The sequence below is a fragment of the Sorex araneus genome, chromosome 1 (assembly GCF_027595985.1).
Source record: "Sorex araneus isolate mSorAra2 chromosome 1, mSorAra2.pri, whole genome shotgun sequence".
Taxonomy (NCBI): Eukaryota; Metazoa; Chordata; class Mammalia; order Eulipotyphla; family Soricidae; genus Sorex; species Sorex araneus.
The window spans coordinates 336,418,436-336,437,374 of NC_073302.1; the positions used below are offsets into that span (position 1 = coordinate 336,418,436).

Genomic DNA, 18,939 nt, shown 5'->3' on the forward strand with positions numbered 1-18,939 from the left:
TTGGCAACCAGAGAGAGTTTTATAAAAATTTAAATCTTATTATGCTATTACTCTGGCAAAAAAATCTTTATAAACTCTGTATATTGTCCTCAGGGGAAAATTTAAATTTAATGTTGTTGAAAATGATTTTTAATCTGCTTCCTATTTTCTTCTCAAACTTCACCTCCCAAAACTCAACCTAGTTTATATTTCATCTGTATTGAAGTAAATTTAGTTGCTTATGAGTCTTCATATAATTATTTTTTGGAACATTATCGTTATTAGGCTTTTTTTTTGCCAACATGCATAGTTACACTCACAGTGCAGGTGTGTGTGCCCCCATACATGAGAGTGCATCACCGCCCCCACACAAACACAACGCAACACACACACACACACACACACACACACACCACTTCCCGGGAAGTTTGTCTAGACTGATTCTAGACTTGATAACTCTCTCCTTACTGTCCTCATTTTTTTTTATGGTTTCCTTCTGCAACAGGGATTAAGCAACAAGGCAACCCGTCATTTTTTCACATGTCTATTCCCAGCTGTACTGAGAACTTTGTATTGACAAGGGCTTTATATATGTGTTCCATCACTGTAGTATTTACAAAATGTATGCAATGTTGAACACTTGAAATGTGCTAAAGAAGTGTTGTTTAGTGAATTAGAGAATGTTAGGTATTTCTCATTGTTAGTCCCAAGGACATAGTGGTATTGACTTATTTTAGTGAAATACATTTTTCCAAGTGTTAAATACGTATCACTTTTTTAGTTTATATTTCTATTAAATCATCGTAAGATATAGTTACAAAGCTTTTGTGATTGGGTTTCAGTCATATAATGTCCCAATACTCACAACTCCACCAGTGTACATTTCCACAACCGATACCAATATCCTTCCTGCTACCCCCTACTCCCCTCCAGCCTGCCTCTATTGCAGGCACTTTTCTTCCTCTCTCTCTTTCTCTCTGTTTCTCTCTGTTTCTCTCTTTGTCTCTTTTTGGGCATTATGGTTTGCAGTTCAGATACTGAGAGATCATTATGTTTATAAACTTCCAGCACACATCTTCCATCCAAAGTTATCTCTTCCAACCATCATTGTCATAATGGTCCCTTCTCTATTGCAACTGCTCTCTCCCCTAGCCCTTGAGTCAAGCTTCCAATGGTGCATCATTCATCCTAACCCTTGTTTCTACTGTCCTTGGGTGTTCATCTCATCCCCATGAATAGCTAAAGCAATCCTTGGGAAAAAGAAGATGGGAGGCATCAGCTTCCCCAACTTCAAACTGTACTATAAAGCCATAGTAATTAAAACAGCATGACCTTAGAATAAAGAAATACCTGTAGACCAATGGAATAGATATGAATTTACTGACAGAAAACCTCAAATATATGATGACCTCCAACCCCATCAAAAAATGGGGACAAGAAGTGAAAAGTAATTTTCCCAAGGAAGAAATACAAATGGCCAAAAGGCAAATTTAAAAAATGCCCTACATTGCTAATCATCAGGGAGGTGCAAATCAAAGCACAACAGAGATTGGTACACATCAAAAAGAATAAGAAACAACTGGTGCTGGCGTGGATGCAGGGAGAAAGAAACCCTCATTCATTACTGTTGGGAATGCTGACTGGTCGAGCCTTTTGGAAAACAATATGGGCATTCCTCAAAAAACTATGAGTTTTTTGAGCTCCCATTTGACCGAGCATTACCACTTCTGGGAACATACCCAAGGTGCAAAAACACACAAATGATATCTGCACTTATATGTTCATTTCAGCACTATTCACTATAGCCATAATCTGGAAATAACCTGAGTACCCAAGAACAGATGACTGGTTAAAGAAATCATAGTAATCTACACAGTGGATTACTATACAGCTGTCATGAAATTCACTTGTAAATGGATGTGCATGGAGAATATCATGCTGAGCTAAATAAGTCAGAAGGATAAGGACAGACATAGAATGGCTGCATTCATTTGTGGGATTAAAAATGTTTTACTTTTTAACAAGCGAAGTATCTGTTGGTCTGAGACATTCCTCCATATAGAAAGATGCGAAGAGTTAACACATCTTCTGTTATTTATAAAGCATAGCACAAGATGCAACTTTCTTACTGAAATTAGGTAATAGTTGTTGTGTAGGCATTGTTTATTCAGGCATATTGAATAGCTAACCATTGTTATTCAGAAACACAAGAATTCCAAAAATGACCAAAATATTTAGCTGTTTCACAGAAAATAATCTCAACAGATGTTTTTGTTTGTTTGTTGTTTGTTGAACACACCTGAATATGCTCAGGGCTCTACACTCAGGAATCACTCCTGATAGTGCTCAGGGAACCATATGGCATGCCAGCGATTGAATTGAGATTGTCTGTGGGTAAGACAAGTGTACTACCCGCTGAATGGTGACTCCAGCCCTCTCCCTAAGGACATAACTCCATAACTCTGTGTCTTCCTTCTATCAGAGCAAGTGTTGGGCTGAACAAGGAAGAGAACTGGAGAAAATGCCTCAAAGAAAGAACATTATATCAAATTTTAAAGAAACAACATTATTGTGCTATGTTTGGAAGGGATAGAAATACCATATTTGACTACCTAGTGTACACTTTGGATACCTATATTATTTAATGCGCACTAGAATAATGAAACATATGGTACAAGTATGCATGTTTTATTACCTTTGGAGTTACTGATAAAATGGAGAATTAAATATAAATATAATACAATTAAAAATTCATAATGCACATGTTATTTTGACATATTTACACATATTTTTAAATTTTGATTATCAAATTTAAAGTAAAAACATTTTTAGAACTTCAAAATGGGTTTACTTTGATTTTTACAACATGAGCTTTAAGTGATCAGGATCCCACTATTTGCCAGGTCCTTAAACAATTAAGTCACAAACTCTGTCATTTTATTGTATTATATTTTATTTAACTCTTTTATTGACTCACTGTGAGATAGACCCTTACAAAGCTGTTCATGATTGGATTTCAGTCATACAGTATTCCAACACCCATCCCTCTGCCAGTGTACATTTCCCAGCATCATTGTCCCTAGGTTCCCTCCCATCTCTCCCACCCCCCATCTCCTGCCTGCCTCTATGGCAGGCAGTTTTCCTCTCTCTCTCTCCTCTCTCTCTCTCTCTCTCTCTCTCTCTCTCTCACTCCCTCTCTCTCTCGCTGTCTCTCAATCTCTGTCTGTCTGTCTCTGTCCTTTTTGGCATTGTCATTTGCAATATTGATACTGAAATGTTATCAAGAATATCCCTTACCTACTTTTAACCCTCAGAGCTCGTCCAGTGTGATCATTCCCAGCTATTATTGTCTACTGGTCTCTTCTCTATCTTACCTGCCCTCAGCCCCCCACACAAATGTGGTTAGATCCAACCATTGACCAGTCCTCCTAACCCTGTTTTCCCTGGCCATGGATATTAGTCTTCTACTATATATTCTTTTATATACCACCATTTATTTGAGTTCATTGAACATCCTCAACATTTTATCTCTGAATTCTTTATCAGACAGATTGTATATATGGGTATTCCCTGTTGAGGCTTCAGGGCTCTTTTCTTCATCCACTCCTCATGGTGGGGATCTGTGCTGTTTCTTCATATTGCTGTGGTATTATAAAGGTGGGTTCCTCTAGTTCACTATCAGTGTCCCTCTTTTGCTGTAAGTGAGGATTCTGGATGAGCTCCATTCATGATGGCCTCCGTTTTCACTTTCAAGAATACTAACTTCCTCTTTGGTACTCCTGTGTGACTTACATGCGGTCATTAGTGCAATTTCTGGGGATGTGTTCTTTTACATTAGAGTTGTTCAGATTCTTGTATTCACCATTATTTTGGTGAGTTTGGGGAGTATTTTGATTGGAGTAGGCTAGTGGACAATTGACCTAATGTGTTTGGGATAGCCAGGCTGTGTTTGTAAAAATTAGGTAATGGAGGTTGAGATATGAGTTCAAAGTGCTATGAAAGAGGAAAATAAATGCACTTTGGAGGACACGTCCCCCCACTGCCATTGTACCTGTGAGGAGGGGCAGGTTGGTGCTGGTCCTGGGTTAGATTTATACTTCTGGTGCACTTCTAAAACCTCAGGAGTCCCCTCAGGCCTAGTTGTTCATGTGGGCACCTTAGCTGAGAACGGTTCTTCCAATTTGCTGTGGCTTCTTGCTTGGCATGCCGCCCCAAGGCCATGCCCCAGTCACAGCTCACTGCCATTTAATTTTGGACAATTCATTTCTATGAAAATTATTGACATATTGAAAACATGCAATCAGTTATAAACTTTTAGTCCATTCCTAGTCCTCTAACAATATTTAAAACATCACCTAAAACGGGCTGGAGTGATAGCACAGCGGGTAGGGCGTTTGCCTTGCATGCAGCTGACCTGGGTTTGAATCCCAGCATCCCATATGGTCCCCAGAGCACTGCACTGCCAGGGGTGGGTGGTTCCTGAGTGCACAGCCAGGAGTAATCCCTGTGCATCGCCAGGTGCGACCCAAAAAGAAAAAAAAATCACCTAAAACAAAGATAAACTCATTTTCCAGATAAGTTAAACTTTTGTTATGTAGCACAATTCAACTGTAAATTATAAAGATATTATTTAATTTGTTCAATTATTAATGAATCAAGAAGTATTCAACTGAGAAGATACAAAGAAGCTCTGAGAAACTATAAAAGAAAATGTAGAAGCACAGGAGGGCAGGAACAGGGAAGTTAAACTAAACAAAAGTATTTGTTAGTTGCTTTCCTTTGGTTACGTTTCTTTAAGGAAGAGCAGAGCTTGTCAAACATGTTGCCTACCTACTGCAATCAGGCAGTTCCTGATTAGGTTATGACTCCATTTCTGGGAGCCTGAAATCTATAAGTCTTGGTTTAGTGATAAGGAGCTTTGTGAAAGTGATTCTATTTGGGACCTCCTGTTTTTTTTTTTTTTTTTTGCCTTCCATATTTTATTTTAATCGTATTTTTTTGGCTGTTCAGTGAGTTCTTTTATTTCTTTTTTTATTAATAGTTTATTTTTAATTAGTGAGTCAACGTGAGGGTACAGTTACAGATTTATACATTTTTGTGCTCATGTTTCCCCCATACAAAGTTCGAGAACCCATCCCTTCACCAGTGCAAATTCTCCACCACCCGTAAACCCAACATCCCTCCCCCCCAGTCCCATCTCCCCCCACCCCACACTGCCACTATGGCAGGGTATTCCCTTTTGTTCTCTCTCTCTCTGATTAGGTGTTGTGGTTTGCAATAAAGCTGTAGAGTGGCCATTGTGTTCAGTCTCTAGTCTATATTCGGCCCGCATCATCTTTCCCCCACATGACCTCCAACCACATTTTACTTGGTGTTCCCTTCTCTGAGTTGCCCAGAATGAGAGACCAGCCTCCAAGCCATGGAGACAACCTCCTGGTACTTATTTCTACTATTCTTGGGTATTAGTCTTATAGTCTATTATTCTATATTCCACAGATGAGTGCAATCTTTCTATGTCTGTCTCTCTCTTTCTGACTCATTTCACTTAGCATGATACTTTCCATGTTGATCCACTTATAGGCAAACATCATGACCTCATTTTTTCTAACAGCTGCATAGTATTCCATTGTATAGATGTACCAGAGTTTCTTCAACCAGTCATCTGTTCTAGGGCACTCGGGTTTTTTCCAGATTCTGGCTAGTGTAAACTGCTGCCATGAACATATAAGTGCAACTGTCATTTCGACTATACTTTTTGGCTTTTCTCGGATATATTCCCAGCAGTGGTATTGCTTGGTCAAATGGGAGCTCAACCTCTATTTTTTGAGAATTGTCCATATTGTTTTCCAAAAGGGCTGAACTAGCCGGCATTCGCACCAGCAGTGTAGAAGGGTCCCTTTCTCTCCACATCCTCTCCAACAGTGGTTGCTTTGGTTCTTTTGGATGTGTGCCAGTCTCTGTGGTGTGAGGTGGTATCTCATGGTTGTTTTGATCTGCATCACTCTGATGATTAGTGATGTAGAGCACTTTTTCATGTGTCTTTTGGCCATTCGTATCTCTTCTTTGGGAAAGTTTCTGTTCATTTCTTCGCCCCATTTTTTGATGGTGTTTATGTTTTCTTCTTGTAGAGTTCAACCAGTGCTTTATATACCATTGATATAAACCCCTTGTCTGATGGGTATTGTGTAAATATCCTTTCCCATTCTGTAGGTAGTCTTTGTATTCTGGTCACTGTATCTTTTGCAGTGCAGAAGCTTTTTAGTTTAATGTAGTCCCATTTGTTGATCTCTGTTTTTACTAGCTTGCTTAGTTCCGTGTCATCTTTGAAGATACCTTTATCTTCAATATCGTGCAGGGTTTTGCCGACCTTGTCTTCAATGTACCTTATGGTTTGTGGTCTGATGTTGAGGTCTTTAATCCATTTTGATCTGGCTTTTGTGCATGGTGTCAGCTCGAGGTCTAAGCCCATTGTTTTGCATGTGGTTGTCCAGTTGTGCCAGCACCATTTGTTAAAGAGACTTTCCTTGCTCCACTTCACATCTCTTGCTCCTTTATCAAAGATTAGATGGTCATACGTTTGAGGTGTGTGTTGGGATATTCCACCCTGTTCCATTGGTCTGCAGCTCTGCCTTTGTTTTGTTTTAATTGTTACCGCTTTGTAGTAGAGTTTAAGGTTGGGGAGGGTGGTGCCTCCCATCATCTTTTTCCCAAGAATTGTTTTAGCTATCCGTGGGCGTTTATTGTTCCATATATATTTCAGGATTGCTTGCTCCGTTTCTTTGAGGAATGCCATGGGTATCCCTATAGGGATTGCATTAAATCTGTATAATGCTTTTGGGACTATTGCCATTTTGACAATGTTCATTCTCCCTATCCATGAGCAGGGGATATGTCTCCATTTCCTCATGTCCTAATTTATTTCATGGAGTAGCGTTTTATAGTTTTCTTTGTAGAGGTCCTTTACTTCTTTAGTTAAGCTGATTCCAAGGTATTTGATTTTCTGGGGCACAATTGTGAACGGGATTGCTTTTTTCATGTCCCTTTCCTCTGTCTCATTGTTGCATATAGGAAGTCCATGGATTTTTGGGTATTGATTTTATAGCCTGCGACTTTACTGTATAGGTCAATTGTTTCTAAGAGTTTCTTACTAGAGCTTTTAGGTTTCTCTAGGTATAGTATCATATTGTCTGCGAATAGTGAGAGCTTGATTTCTTCCTTTCCGATCTGAATCCCCTTAATATCTTTTTCTTGCCTGATGGCTATTGCTAATACTTCCAGTACTATATTAAGGAGAAGTGGTGAGAGTGAGCATCCTTGTCTTGTCCCTGATCTTAGAGGAAAAGCCCTTAGTTTTTCTCCACTGATGATAATGCTTGCCTTAGGTTTGTGGTAGATGGCTTTGACTATCTTGAGAAAAGTTCCTCCAAAACCCATTTTGGTGAGAGTTTTTATCATGAATGGGTGTTGGATCTTGTCAAATGCTTTCTCTGCATCTATTGATATGATCATATGGTTTTTATCTTTACTTTTGTTGATGTGATGGATTATGTTGATTGATCTCCGAATGTTAAACCATCCTTGCATCCCTGGGATGAATCCCACTTGGTCATGGTGTATGATCTTTTGGATGAGTTGTTGTATTCTATTTGCTAGTATTTTGTTGAAGATCTTCGCATCAGTGTTCATCAAGGATATTGGTCTATAGTTTTCTTTGTTAGCGGTGTCTTTGTTTGCTTTTGGTATTAGGGAGATATGTGCCTCATAGAAACTGTTTGGAAGGGTTCCTGTTTTTTCGATTTCCTGGAAAAGCTAGAGGAAAACTGGGAACAAGTCTTCTTTAAATGTTTGGAAGAATTCGCCAATGAATCCGTCTGGACCTGCTCTTTTGTTTTTGGGGAGAATTTTCATTACAGTTTCAATTTCCTTGATATTTATGGGCCTATTGAGGTATTTCACGTCTTCTTGGCTCAGTCTTGGGAGATTGTAGGAGTCAAGGAAATCGTCCATTTCTTTTAGGTTCTCTTGTTTTGTGGCATACAGACTTTCAAAGTAGTCTCTGATGATCCTTTGAATCTCCTTGGTTTCTATTGTGATGTCCCCCTTTTCATTTTTGATTCGGTTTATTAGGGTTTTCTCTCTTTCTTTCTTTGTGATTCTTGCTAGCGGTTTATCAATCTTATTTATTTTCTCGAAGAACCAGCTCTTTGTTTCATTGATCTTACGGATTGTTTTTCGGGTTTCCATATCGTTAATTTCTACCTAAGTTTTATTATTTCTTTCCTTCGATCTTGTTTGGGTTCCTTTTGCTGGTCCTCTTCTGAGATCTTGAGCTGCGAAGTCAAGCTATCTATATAGGCCCTTTCTTCCTTTCTGAGGAAGGCTTTCAGAGCTATAAATTTTCCCCTTAACACAGCTTTAGCTGCATCCCATAGGTTCTGGTAGCTTGTGTCTTCATTCTCATTTGTTTTGAGGTATCTCTTGATTTCTTCCTTGATTTCCTCCATGACCCACTCGTTGTTCAATAGTGAGTTGTTTAATTTCCAAGTGTTTGATTTGGTTCTCCGCATCTGTGCGTGATTAACTTCCATCTTCAGTGCATCATGGTCTGAAAAGATAGTTGATACAATTTCTACCTTCCCAATTCTATTAAGGTATAATTTGTGGCCCAGAACATGGTCTATTTTGGAAAACGTTCCGTTTGCGCTGGAAAAGACTGTGTATTCTTTCTTTTTGGGGTGTATAGCCCTGTATAGGTCTATTAGCCCTGTCTCCTCCATTTCTTCCTTCAGGGCCATTGTTTCCTTGCTGAGTGTTGTTCTTGTCGATCTATCCAGAGGTGATAAGGCAGTGTTGAAGTCTGCAACTACTATCGTGGTGCTAGTTATGTCCTCCTTAAATTCTGGTAGAAGTTCTTTTAAGTATTTAGCTGGTCATTCATTAGGTGCGTATACGTTTAAGAGTGTGATTTCTTCCTGTTGTACATATCCCTTGATGAATAGAAAATGACCTTCGCTGTCCCTTCTGATCTTTTTCAGCCTGAAATCTATGCTATCGGATACTAGTATGGCCACCCCCGCTTTTTTTTTTTTTGAGGGGGCTGTTTGCTTGCAGAATTGTTTTCTATCCTTTAATTTTGAGTCTGTGTTTGTTCTGACTATTCAGATGTGTTTCTTGTAGGCAGCAGAAAGTTGGGTTTAGTTTCCAAATCTATTTTGCCACTCTGTGCCTCTTGATTGGTGCATTTAGCCTGTTAACATTAAGAGAAATTATTGTCATGGGATTTTGTGCCATTTTTTCTGTAGGGTTTGTTGTTTTTATAGGCCTTTTTTCTTGTCTTATAGTAGCCCTTTGAGTCCTTCTTTTAAATTTGGTCTTGAGTCTATGAATTTCCTGAGCTGTTACTTGTCCGTGAAATAGTGTATGGTTCCTTCAAGTTTAACTGAGTTTAGCCGGGTAGAGTATTCTTGGTGAGGCATTCATTTCATGAAGTTTTTTCACTATATCCCACCATTGTCTTCGGGCTTGGAGGGTTTCTTCTGATAGGTCTGCTGTGAATCTAAGGGGTGCGCCTTTGTATATGATTTCCTTCTTTGATCTTGCTGCTTGCAGTATTGTGTCTCTATACACGGCATCCATCATTCGGACTATGATATGCCTTGGGGATTTTCTATTTGGGTCCCTTTTAGCTAGCACCCTTCGGACTCCTTGGATCTGGATGTCCGCATTCTCTAGCTCTGGGAATTTTTTAGCAATGATGTCTTTTAATGGTGTTTTTTTCATTGGGATTGGTTCCGTGTGGTTCCAGCACTCCCATGATTCTTATGTTGTTTCTCCTGAGGTCATCCCCTAGGATTCTAACTCGCTCTAGAGCCATTTTGAGGTCTTTTGCCATTATTTGTTGTTGCCTATATGTTTGTGCAGCTCATCTTCAAGCTCACTGATTCTGTCTTCGGCTGTAGTCATTCTACTATTGAGGGCTCTTATGGAGTTTTTTGTTTCATCTACTGATTCTTTCAGTTGTGTGACTTCTGTTCGTAGCTTTGAAATTTCTGCTCTCATTTCTTCCTGGATTATATTGGTGCAGCATTCCAATGCTGCAGCCATATCCTCCCTTAATGTATTGGAAGTAAGTTCCATAGTTGTGTTGAGTTCGTGAACCATCCTCACAATTTCTTCTCTGAATTCTTTATCCGAGAGGATGTTGTATTTCTGGGACGTCGCTTCTGAGGTTAGTGAGATATTTTCTTGGCTCTCTCCTGGTGGTGGGGATTTTCTCTGTTTCTTCATGTTGTTGTGGGCTTTAATATCTGGAGCTCTCATTAGCTTGGGAGGAACCTCAAGTGAAGATTTGGGGCTATGCTCTTTTTACAAAGGACTTTTCTGTGCAACTCGATGTGTTTACTGACAGTTTTCATGAAGTTAGGACAGACTAGGTTAGTTGACTATTAACATATAGTGACTAAGATGATCAGGGAGTTCTTCAGAGGAATGGGTTCTATCAATTGTGGCCAAAAGACAATGCATGGAATAGTAAAAAACAAACAAACAAACAAAAAAAAAACAACTGCGGTGGCGTTAGTGTCCTGTGCTCTGGAAAGAGGCCATGCCCACTTTGAGGCCACGCCCCCTAATGAGAGGACACACCCCTAACCTGTTGGACACGGGAGGGAGGGGTCAGGCACCTTGGGTGAATGACTGAGACCTGCCAGGCAGGGCCCGCAGCCGCGGGCATGGGATGCAGGGAGCGCTTGCTTCTCCGGGTGGGACGGGGTCTTCCTGTTTTGTTTTTTAATACTTCATTATAGGGTTATATCAATGACATTCTTATCAGTTTTCTTTCAAAGATTCTTAATATAAGTTTTACTCATAATTAACATTAGTTCACTTTTCTATTCAGATTATTTTTATCTGCAATTTAAATATAGACCTTTCCTTTAGTGATATTGGAAATACATTGACACATCTCCTCCCTCCCTCCCTTCTTTCTTTTTTCTTTCTCTCTCCTTCCTTCCTTCCTTCCTTCCTTCCTTCCTTCCTTCCTTCCTTCCTTCCTTCCTTCCTTCCTTCCTTCCTTCCTTCCTTCCTTCCTTCCTTCCTTCCCTTTCTTTCTTTCTTTCTTTCTTTCTTTCTCTTTCTTTCTTTCTTTCTTTCTTTCTTTCTTTCTTTCTTTCTTTCTTTCTTTCTTTCTTTCTTTCTTTCTTTCTTTCTTTCTTTCTTTCTTTCTTTCTTCCCTTTCTTTCTTTCTTTCTTTTCTCCTCTAATCTCTTTATTTTTATTCTTTACATGTAGTGATTCATTTTTTCCATTACCGTTGTGGCAGAGGCTATCTTTAATGGACTTCGTGTACTCAGCTCCTTTGTTAAAAAATTAGTTGATCATAGTTCAGGCGATATGTCTTTGGTACTTTATTCTAACCCATTGTTCAGAGAGTCTGTCCTTATTCCAGAATCATGCTGTTTGTATTGATATAGCTTTATAACATAGTTTCAAGTTGAAAATAAGATACATTTGGGGAATGAGATCCAATTTCTCATTACTCAATGGCTTTGGCTAGACAAAACATTTTATAATTACATATAACTTTATAATGAATTTTTTTAACTGTGAAGAGTGTCATCTAAATTTATATGGGAATTTTATTTGAATCTAGATCATAATGTAAGTAAAATGATCATTTTGACATTTATTTTTCCTATTCAGAACATGGTACATTTTTCTATTTTCTAAGGTCTTTCATTTTTAATAAGTGTCATGTGGTATTCCTGGTATAGACCTAACATCTTTCATTTCATTGATTACTAGGTACATAATGTTTTTGGATACTTTTTTAAAAAATTGAATTGTCATGATATAAGCAGTTACAAGGTTCCTTCTGAATGGGTTTCAGTCATACAATGGCCCAATACCTGTCCCTTCACCAGTGTATGCTTCCCACTACCAATGTCCCTATTGTCCCTCAATCCATGCATCCCATCTGCCCACTCCACCCCCACCTTTATAGCTTTTGTAGCAAATGTTTTTACAGCAGACACTTTTCTTCTTTCTTTCTGGGCAGTATGGTTTGGAGTATAGGTACTGAGTAGTTATCATGTATAACCCTGTATCTACCATCAGTACTCAGTTCTCATCCAGTGTGATCATTTCCAACCATCATTGTCATACTGCTCCCTTCTCTATTCTATCTGTACTCTCCCTGACCTTCCAGTTATGGCAGGCTTCCATACATGGACCAGTTATTCTAGCCCTTTGTTTTACTCTCCATAGGTACTAGTCGCATATTATGCTTTTCCTATATCCCATAGATGAGTGCACTCACTCTGTGTCTATTTCTCTTCTTTTGACTCATAACACTCACATGATACTCTCCATATCCATCCTTTTATAAGCAATTTTTATGATTTTGTTTTTCCTGGTGACTGCATAGTATTCCATGTATAGGTGCACCATAGTTTCCTTTTTTCAGATCTGTTCTCAGCATTTGAGTTGTTTTTAAAATATGGGTGTTGTAACTAGTGCTGCAATGAGCACAGAATTGTAGATGGGTTTTTTTCAGTGTGTTTTTGGGGCAGCAGAGTATATTCCCAGAAGTGATGTTGCTGAGTCATACAGAAGCTCAGTTTCTAGCTTTATGATGAATGGGTTAGACTCTTTGATCCTTTTCACCTTAATTCATTATGTGCATAGAGGAAACTGACATATTTGTTGGGCTAGCTTTAGTTTACTGTTTTGCTTTAATGTTTCCAGAAGCTTTGGGGAGAATCTTTATGGTTTTCTCCATATATTACCATATCACCTCCAAATACTAATTAATATGGCTTTTCAGTTTGAATTTTTAAATTTATTTTTTCTGCCTGATTGCTGTTGCTAAAAACTCTAATTCACTATTATATACAAGTTGATACAATGACAATCCTCTCCTTGTGCTTAAACTCGGGAGAAATTTTTTCAGGTGTTCATCATTGATAATAATAATAAACATATAATAATGTTTTGTTGTTGTAGATGCCCATTACTATCTTGAGGAAGATTCCATTGTAAGCAATTTTGTTGGTAGTGTATTTTTTTAATTTTTAATGTATTTATTTTTATTGAATCACTGTGAGATATAGTTACTCATTTGTTCATAATTGAGTTTCAGTCATACAATATTCCAATAGCCATAGCCATTCCTTCACCAGTGTACACTTCTGCCCCCAATAACCTGTTTCATTGCTCCCAATCACACATCCTGCCACTATGGCAGACACTTTTCTTCTTCTTTTCCTTTCTCCCTCTCCCTCTCCCTCTCCCTCTCCCTCTCCCTCTCCCTCTCCCACTCTCTCCTCCTCCCCCTCTCTCCCACTCTCTCTCATTTTCCTTTTAGGCACTTTGGTTTGTAGTACTATTACTAAAAGTGTATTGTGCATATTATTTTACCTCCTCTCAGCATTGGGCTTTTGTGCAGAGCACTAATTTTCAGTTATCATTGTCATAGAAGTACCTTCTGTGTCCTAACTGCCCTCCTACTCCCCTTTGGTTGCATGCTTCCTTCCATGGATGAGTCCTGGGGTATTATTAACATACTATGGTTTTTTTATATATCGCAATCATTCTCTGTTTCTTTCCCTCCAACTCACTTAACTCAGCAAGTTAATCTCCATGTGTATTCATGCATAAGAAAATTTTAAGACTTCAATTTTTCAGCAGTTGTGTAGTATTCCATAGCATAGATGCATCATAGCTTCTTTACCCACTCACTTCTTCTCAAGCACTTGGGTTGTTTCCAGATTCTGACTATAGCAAATAATGCCACACTGAACATAAGAGTACAGATGACTTTTCGGCATTAGTTTTGTGTGTGTATGTGTTTGTGGTGGTGGCAGTGGTGGTGGGCACTACTATCATATATTCCCAGGGGAAGTATGGGTAGTTTGTATGGAAGATCAATTTCTTGTCTTTTAAGGAATGTCCATATTTTTCCCAGAAGGATCAATCAATTGGCCTTCCCACCTGCAATTAATGAAAGTCCCTTTCTCTCCAGTCCACACCAGCACGGGTTCTTTTGATGTGTGCCATTCTCTGTGGCAAGAGATGTTATCACAGTATTGTTTTGATTTGCTTCTCCCTGGTGATTAGTGATGTGCAGCACTTTTATGTACCTTTTAGACATTTGTATTTCTTTGAGCAAGTTTCTGTTCATCTCTTCTCCCTGTTTTTTTTTTAATAAAACAGATTTTATTCAGAAGTTTTTGAAGGTGAGAATGGAAGAAAAGTGAAAAAGAGAGAGAGAGGAATGTAGTCAAATGAGAATACTTCTCCCAGGGCAGAGAGAGTCTCTTCACACACACCAGCTTAGATATGAATGCATGAAAGTACACATTTCAAGAGGGGAGATTCCTCTCTATTGTTCCAATAATCGATAAGTAGTGTTAGTCCCTATCTCTAATTACTTTCTATATATGAAGTACTATTTGGTCGGATGCAGTATGGTTATGCCAACATTATTTTTTACTTCCTACTGGATGTATGATTATTTTCCATCCTTTCTTTATGAGCCTAAATTTTTCTTGTGAATTTAAGTATGTTTCCTAGAAGTAGTAAGTAAATGGATTTTTTTTTAATACATCCAGGCCTTTCGATTGGAGAGGTTAGTCCATTTGACATTTAGAAAAACATTTGACACAAGTTATTTCTCACTTCTCCATGGTAATTTTGGTTATATTTTCCTTTAGATGTTTAGGTTTGTAGATCTTTTACTATTTGTTCCAAGTGTGTATTTGTTTGTCGAGAGAGAATATTTTTTACAACTCCCTAAAATCAGAACAATACCTTGCAGGGTAGAGAACCCTAATGAAAACGTTTTTTTTTTCTCCAGGCTTACTTTGAGTATCTCATTCTTTTTCTCCTTATTTGTATGATTTCATATGAGACATTGTCATGCATTATTCTTTCCAATGTATTTTATATTTTATTTTTCTTTTGCCACTTAAAATAATTTATATTTTTGGTTCTTCCCCAAGTTCACACTGTAATAAGACAACAGTGTGTTTTGTGTCTTATGTCTTGTTGTGATTCTATCTGAATATGTTTCATTTGATAATCCTTGGGTCTCTTGAATTTGTGCATAGGTCTCCCTCCAGTAACTGGGTATTTTCAGCTCTTAACTTTTACACTAGTCTTTATTACCCTTTCCCATTTTCCTTTCCTTCATGTACTCCTATGATTTGAGGGTTGTTTGCTTTACTATTACCCGTTAAATCATTTATATTTTATTTTATTTAAAAATGATTTTCTGTTGCTGCTTCTTTTATGACACTGTCTTGTGTTTTTTGTTCAAGATCACTGGTAAGGTTTTTAGTATTTTGAATTCTGTTTGGTGACTTGCTCCTGACAGAGAGTCTCTTGCCCCTGCGCCTGGCTGTCTTCCCTAGGGCCCCTCGGAGGGGATGGGCTCCAGCTTCCCTCCCCACCTCAAGCAGAGCTCCCAGTGGCCAAAGAGCTCCGGAGCCTAGCCCCAGCCATGCTCAAGGCCCTTCTCCACACGTTCGGACGAGCCTCACGCATGAAGGTACCGGCAGAGGAACCCAGGTGTGTGGGACCCAGGGCTGAGACCTCCAAGTCGGCTCGGATCAGGACTGGGCCTTCTCCACCCAGATATCCTGTTTTCCAGTAGCTAGGCAGTCACACCCAGGGACTGCCCCCGGTGCTGTGGAATTCCATCAACGGCCAGCATCCAGAGACTTAAAAGCAAACTCCCAGATATCTTATAGCCCACTTCTCCCTCTGGGAGAACCTGGCAAACAAACTTCTGGGAGTTTTCTGCCCATATTGGAGAGCTCACAAGATCTCCATGTTGTATTAATATGCCAAAACCAGTAACAAGCTGGGTCTCATTCCCCTGACCCTGAAAAAGCCTCCAATGCAGCATTGTTGGGGAGTACAAGTAGAGAGAGGCTTCTAAAATCTCAGGGCTAGGATGAATGGAGATGTTACTGAGACCAGCCAAGAAATTCGATGATGATGATGATGATGATGATGATGATGATGATGATGATGACTTGTTCCTATGTTTTATCTCTTTCAAATCAACTTCAAGATATTTGATAATATTTTGCACCAGATTTTCTTTGAATTGATGAATTTCTCTTCCATGGCTTCCCTTCTTTCCTCCACCATCATGAAGACTGTTGCTTGAGGTTCTCCTTGAATAGTGTCAGAGTGTTTTTAATGGACTGAGGGTATCCCTGAATTTCTGTTCCCTTGTGCCTTTGAAACTAATTTCCTTAGATTTTTCTTTGTTCTTGGAGTTGAACGGGTGGACACAATAGATCTTTAAGTGTAAGAAATTATCAGTGTAGGAAATGTAAAATAAAATAGAAGAAATGTAAGAAAATAGCTCTATTTTTGGCATGGGAGATGGTTTGGGGGGTGAGGGAGAGAGTTTACAGATGTGTAGGAACAGACTGTGGTGTAGGGGTAGTCCTACAGAAGCTGATTGAGGCTTGAATACTTGCTCTATTTCTACACATTGAAATGGGATGGTTTGGAGGGTACAGAGATGCCCTGGTATGAGGCTCTTTTCTTTTTAATAAGAGAAAACTGTGCTCAAGGATCATTTGTATAGATCATTACTAGAGAACTATCTGTCCATGTAAAACACCAAAACTCCAAGGAGTAGCCGGAGCCTCCTCTCCTGAGCATGGAGCCGGTTCCAGGGGTTGCTTTTGCAATTGCCTTTTCCCATTGATAATGGTTCTTCTTTTCCCTTGGGAGAGGGAGAGGGAGAGGATGCAGTCTGAATGGTTTTTTGAGAAAAAAAAGTATACCAAATTGATGCCTATTTTTTGAACTATAATGTTCCAGTAATTTTAAGGCAAGATTCTATTATATCTTTAAAATTACTTGGCAATAAACAAAATCTCTATATGTCTCTTTGTTACTCATTAGCAGACACAGATTTTTCTATATCTAATGAGAACATACAAAGAGAGGCAAGTGATAGAATAACAATGCTGCCTCCATGCAATTAAGGTGGCATCATTGTTGGAACACTTATAAACTGTCTTTTCAGGTATAACTTAAGATATGTATTTGTGGGCTGAGTCACTCTTCTAGCCTTCACACCATCTGTGAAGTTATTCATCCACATAAGATGAATATAAGAGAAAGACAGATGTAGGAGGAAGGAGAGAGAGTAATGTGCTAGATAATTTTTCTTCCCTTTTTCAAAAAACAAATTTCTCTCATGAGATCTCTTCTAGACCTGATAACTAACATAATGTATAATTACTTTGCTCCAGACAAACATCTACCCACTAAGTTTTGAGGGTTAAATTCAGATAAGAAGAAGAGCTCTGAATTATTTATACTTTCCAAATTCCTCTTTCTCTCAATCTCTTTCTCTCTGTAATCTTACTTTTTTCCAAGTAATTTCCCCAAATCATCTTTATTTTCTACAGGAAAATTTATTTGGGGGGCTTGGGGGTTGGTGGAAGGGAAACTGAGGATATTGGTGCTGGGAAATGTACAGTGATGGAGGGTTGGGTATTTGAAAATTGCATGGCTGAAACCCAATCATGAACAGCTTTGTAATGCTCTTTCTAACTCTGATTCAATAATAAAAGAAAAAGAAAGAAAGAGAAAAGCCCAACTTTACCTTGGCTGAGGTTAAGAAAAGCAGGGTTTTGTCTTCTTACCACCTTTGTGGAAGATTAGGAGAGCCGCCATGAAAAGGAATGAACTCTTGATTTATGAATTCAGGAAGTGATGACCAAGCTAGATGTCTGTTAATATGGGTTCCTTGTGTATGCTTGAGGTGTCTCAGCCTCCGTGAGTACATTAGTCCCAATCGAGTCTTTCAGTTTCACAATTTTTCTCCATTGTAGTAATGATAAGAATAAACTATAGGGAGTTTTAACAAATTATAGTTTTATGTTTGTTTTGTTTTGAGGCCACACCCAGCAGAGCTCAGGGATCATTTCCGGCTCTGCACTCAGGGATCACTCCTGGAAGTGCCGGGGGTCATACAAAATGCTTGGGATCAAATCCAGGTCCATTGTGTGCAAGGTAAAGGTAAAGTGCCTGTTGTACTATCACGTGGGCCCCTGCAGTGTACAATTTAATATTATGAACTTTTCATCTGCTTCTGTAGATATGCAAAGTTTAAGAGATATAAGGAGAATGTTCTCTTTTAAGACTAGAAACTTCCTTAAGAGAATGACCAGACAGAATATTTGTTCGTCATTGTATGTATTTATATTCTCTGTATTTCTATACATGTCTTTTGCTGGAGTTTATAGATTGGCCCATAATAATGTTAAGATGACTTTGGCATGTTTTATGTTTCTAAAATTTAATTTAATAAATCTCTGGTGGATTCCTTTTAATCTTTTTCATTCTTTTGAGGGTATAGAAACCTTGGGTGAATAACTGTAAGCACTTTGCATGCTATGCTTTGTCATTTATCCAGATCTTAGTTTAGAGAAACCATACATTTACTGAAAATATCAGTTTCTTCAAGTGTCTCTATCATATTCATGCTTTGGTGCTTAGTAGCTCCCATGGTAACTATTGACCTTTATTTCCTCTCTAAAATTCTGAGGATAATATGAAAATAATTTTATGTTCTTTTTGGGGGAGATAATTATTATAAGTTTTCCTCCAATTTCCTCCCCAATATTTGTAACTGGCTGAGTAATATACCATTGTATAGGGAAGGCATTTCTGAACTCTGCGTACCTTCCTGGAAATTTTAGTTTTTTAAAAAAATCTCTTACATTATTTTTGTACTTGGGATTCAGGCAATCTTCTTCTTGGTAGAACTTTAGAGTGCAGAATTATTATTTGCTGGTATGGGGAATCATACCAGATCTAAGAAACAATTAAGTTTAAAGGATAACTAGTTTTATACTTGGTGACTTTTATATTTTATGATCAGAACAACTCCCCCTGGAAGGAGGCATTTACTAAAATAGGTGAAAG

At 38.5% G+C, this 18,939-nt stretch overlaps 1 protein-coding gene and 1 non-coding gene across 3 annotated transcripts in view; both read left to right on the top strand.

The window, feature by feature from the left end:
* Positions 1-18,939, top strand: part of ZMAT4 (zinc finger matrin-type 4) — a 529,730-nt gene that overhangs the window by 303,270 nt on the left and 207,521 nt on the right. The window lies entirely within an intron of this gene.
* Positions 16,554-16,762, top strand: LOC129401187 (small nucleolar RNA U3). Its single transcript, XR_008628138.1, has one exon. It is a non-coding gene; the product is annotated as a small nucleolar RNA U3 (small nucleolar RNA).